This window comes from Nothobranchius furzeri, chromosome 11, assembly GCF_043380555.1.
Source record: "Nothobranchius furzeri strain GRZ-AD chromosome 11, NfurGRZ-RIMD1, whole genome shotgun sequence".
NCBI classification, from domain to species: Eukaryota; Metazoa; Chordata; class Actinopteri; order Cyprinodontiformes; family Nothobranchiidae; genus Nothobranchius; species Nothobranchius furzeri.
The window spans coordinates 36,061,171-36,065,879 of record NC_091751.1 but is presented as its reverse complement, the minus strand read 5'-3'; the positions used below and the strand labels follow the sequence as shown (position 1 = coordinate 36,065,879).

At 38.8% G+C, this 4,709-nt stretch overlaps 1 long non-coding RNA gene across 1 annotated transcript; it reads left to right on the top strand.

Moving 5' to 3' along the window:
• The first annotated feature begins 1,857 nt into the window (after positions 1-1,857).
• LOC129165082 (uncharacterized) lies at positions 1,858-2,356 on the top strand. The gene is made up of 2 exons (XR_008564507.2): positions 1,858-2,202; positions 2,276-2,356. It is a non-coding gene; the product is annotated as an uncharacterized lncRNA (long non-coding RNA).
• Positions 2,357-4,709: the final 2,353 nt, after the last annotated feature.

Genomic DNA, 4,709 nt, shown 5'->3' with positions numbered 1-4,709 from the left:
TGACTTTTGTGTGGCTGAAGATGAATAAACATTCACACTTTTAAATGAAGTTACTGGAATGTTGTTTAAAGACAGAAAAGCTTTTTTGTTTGTTTTTTGTTATTAGAATAATTCCTGTTGAAGAGTTCTGTTGTTCCCTACTTCAGCAGAAGCTTCAGAATAACCATATGTCATCGGCGTATCGAAGGACGTGACTGTTTGAGACAGAAATGCTAACGATGAGTTTCTGGGGTCTCCTAATGAAGCCGTTTCTCCTTTAAGACACAAAACGATATTCCAGACAGCTTTGTGTGAGTTTTCCAACACTTATTATTATTATTCATGGGAGTTGAGGAGGTTTTTGTTTCATTTGAGGAAAGTTTGGACAACTTTACACTAGTGGCCTTCAGAGCTGTGCATCTTTTTTTCTCATTGCAGTTTGAAAAAATAAAATAAAGTAGTTGTTTTTATTCTTCAGCATTACGTCACTTTGGATATTTGGTTTTGATGATATAATATGCAAATGTATTCTTACTTGATTTTTTTATTTTATGTCTTTTCAATTGCACCAATTAATAAAGTATTGAACTAAAAACCATTTGTGTGGATTTTTTTGTGTAAATATTAAATTAAGTCAGCCTATCTCCAGCGGTCAGCGGGCAATCAGGCGGGGTACACCATGGACAGAGAGCCAGTCCATCGCAGGGCAACACAGAGACACACAGGACAAACAATCATGCACACACACACTCACACCTAAGGACAATTTGGACGGACCAATTAACCTAACAGTCATGCTTTTGGACTGTGGGAGGAAGCCGGAGTACCCGGAGAGAACCCATGCATGCACAGGGAGAACATGCAAACTCCATGCAGAAAGATCCCAGGCCGGGAAGCGAACCCAGGACCTTCTTGCTGCAAGGTAACAGCTCTAACCACTGCACAGCCAGACGAGAATTCATTACTCTTATACTAGTGCTATATGAACACTGCAAAGCCAGACGAGCTGCTTTATTCTGAGCTACCTGTAATCTGGCCAAGTTACCCATGGATGTACTCGACCAGACTACAGAACCATAATCCAGATATGCCAATACTAAAGATGGGACTACTTGCCTTAGCAGTTGATTAGACATAGACTTCCTACAGTATCTAACTACAGCAATCCCTCTTCCCATTTTCATCAATACCTGGTCGACATGATTATTCCATGACATTTGGCTATCTACTATTACCCCCAAAAAATTAACATCCGTGACTTGCTCTATTTTTGTGTCACCAACCATTAGCACTAACCTTGGGTTTTCTTTTAAGGAATATTTAGATCCTAAAATAATACACTTTGTTTTTTTCTTATTCAAAACTAATTTATTTCGTGTCATCCATGTGTCTATTACTGCTAATTCCTCATTTAAAATCCAGTTTAAATCCATATATTTACCTGCAGAGGCATGGATTGTGGAGTCAATCGTAATAGTAGCTTGATGTAAACTAAGAGGTAAGTCACTGATAAAGATCGAAAACAACAATGGCCCCAGAGTGCTCCCTTGTGGCACCCCACAGCTCACTACCAGTTGCTCAGAGTAACTTCCATTGAAATATACTATATTTTCCTATTAGAAAGCTGCTCATCCATGTTATGACAGTCGATTCAAATCCATAGCACTGCAACTTATCCAATAACACATCACGATCTAGTACATCAAAGCTGCACTTAAGTCACTGCACCAACTAATTTTTTATTATCTATTTCTGTCTTCCAATCATCAGTCATCTGCGCAAGTGTCATGGCTCTGCTTTTTCTCTGCTGCTGTGCTCTTAAGTGTTTGCAGGTGAGCAGTCTGGAGAGTCACAGCTGCAGCTGATTACCATCAGCCAGGCCAGAGGATATAAGGAGCGGTGTTGCCACACTTCAGTGCCGGTTGGTACTCTATTGTTGGGTACTCCAGCGCTCCTTGCTCCTGTTTGAATCTAGCCTTATGTTCATTTTTTTTCTCCCCTGTGCTCAGTTTTATCCTCCTTGTGTGCTCCAGTACCAGCCCTGGATTCTTGCCTCTGCTTCCTGCTGCCAGAAGTGGATTATTACCCAACGCCACTCAACTCCTCTGGTCTCCTGCTCACCTGTCCTGGATTACTCTACTGCCTGCTACTCCTCTCCACCAGACAATCTCTGGCTCAGATCTGACTTGCCTCCCTCTCCTGCTCAAACCCCCACTTCACACAGTAAGACTCCGCCACCATTACTCCACGGTGTTTTCTTGGTTCTCAGTATTAATTTCATTATCTTCTGTTATAGAATCGGAATACTCGCCCTGGCTCAGTTTGGATCAGCGCTCTTCGTTCTTAATTTTCTTTATAATAAAACATTTATATTTTACTCGCCTCTCTCCACGTGTGATTCTTTCATGTGGGTTAAAAGACTGCAGCCCGGCATGACGGCAAAAGCGGTAGCTGTGGAGTGCCCTTTCCTGTATGCGTGTTATATTCAGTCAATTTATAGAGAAATATTCTTGAATTTGTTCACATATTACTTTTATCTTTCCAAGAGCTGGTAGTAAACTAATGGGTCTGCTACTTTCTCCAGAAATTGGTTCTTTGGTATTGGGACTATTTTGGCTATTCTCCCTTCCAATGGACAAACACCTGCTCCTAGACTTGTATTAATGTGAGCCACAAGTATTGCAATTAAATCAGCTACCCACTTTAACAACTTCATCTCCAATTCATCAACTCCAGCTGGTTTTTCTTTACCATCCTGAAGTAATTTTGCTATTATCTGCATCTACAGTCACAAAAGAAAATTAACATGTTTTGCCATAATTTTCTCTTAATTCACCAGATATTGCATCTTTATCCACAAAACCAAGTCCTTCCCTTACATTTACTATTTTATTACTAAAATAGTTAAAGTAGCTAGCTTTCTCTAAACTTGGTGAGAACTTTCCCGTCAGCTTCTAAAAAAAAAAGATGCTGTTACCCTTAATCGTATTCCACATTTATTATCCCCTTTACAGAATCAATTTTACTTTGATAAAACACTCAATTCTATTTTAGTGATTTGATTCCTCATTGTGTCTCCTGATTTTAGCGCTTCTGCCTTTGCCTTCTCTCGATATTTCTCAAGTTTTTCATCCAACCAGGCAGCCTTAGAGTTCCTCCCAGTTAATTTTCTTATTGGTGCATGTCTCAATGACAGGTGTTAATTTATAAAACTCTTAAGAGCCACATTAATCTTTCAAAATTATCAACCAAGCAATGCCATGTAATATTCCATTCAAAGTTTAAGATCCGCTTGAAAATGATCTTCTGACCAGATTTTGGCATTTTTGTCTTTTGGCCTATTGCTACTAAATTGTAATCACTACAGCCTACCGGTACTGTTATTGCTGTTGAACACTTTGCTGGTATGTTTGTAAATTAAATCCATCCAAGTGGCTGATACTGATCCATCCGCCCTGTAACTTATCCTAGTTGGGCTCCTGATCATCTGCTTCAAATTACAAGTTTGTGCTCTAGCTAAAAATATACTTCTGATGGCACATTTTTTATTCCAGTCAATATTAAAATCTCCCAGTAAATCTCATTATCCACGTCACACAGTCAATCATTTCACATATTAAATTAACATATTTAACTTCTGCATTAGGTGCGGTAACTGCACCCAACTAACAGTGGCTTTAAATGAGGTAAATGCACCTGTAACCAGATTACTTCTAATTCCCCATTTCTCAAATCCCCTCTTAACCTTTACTGGTATGTGATCTTGAACAAAAATTGCCACTCCTCCTCCTTTTGTATTCCTGTCAGATCTATATATCATACCCCTCTATACTTAGCAAATTATTAGACTCATCTAAATGTGTTTTAGTAATCGCCATTATATGTAAATCCCATCCGGATGTCATTTCTGCTACATGCTGTATCTTAAACTACATATGTTCAAATGAGCCATCCTCAATCCTTTTTTTAGGTAATTCAAGAACATTTGCCATTATGTTGTTTCAATACATTCCATCTCGACACACAAACCTTTGCCATTGTCCACATGAAAATGTTTAGTTGCCTTAAATGTATATATTAAAAGTAAAGATTTCAGGAGTTTAAATTATTAAAGTAGCTGGACTTAAATGTCTAAGTTTAGAACTTGGACATATTTACATGACTTGGCTTTTCTGTAGCTGATAAGTAATTATTGCTAAAAAGCTGATTTTTAAAACCTGTTTAGTCATGTGTACTTTATCTAGATAGCACTTTACAACAGCATAAAAGCTGACCAACGTGCTTAACAAGCCAAAACGAACAGTAGATTCCTTTAATGCTAAAAATAAGATAAAAGTTAATCAAAAGTAAAAACATGACAAAAACAAACGTTTCAAACTGACATAAAAGCTACTAAAATCAGATGAGTCTTTAAAAGTGATTTAAAACCTGACAGTGAGGAAATCATCCTAATCTGGATTGGGAGTGCATTCCACAACCTTGGGGCTGCTACTGAGAAAGCTCTATCACCCCTGAGCTTTCTCTTCATTCTCGGCACCTCCAGGAGAAACTGGTGGGCTGACTAGCAACTAAAAGTTCACAGATTTAGGAGTTGTTTAGGAGTTGATGGCGTCTGATTTCAGATCATCTGTAGTTTCTCTCTCTGCCTTTGCAGGGCAGTATAGTTCAGGCTGGGATTGAAGAGAGGATCCTTTCACCTGAAGTCAGCGGATCAGCGTCCAACCTGCAGC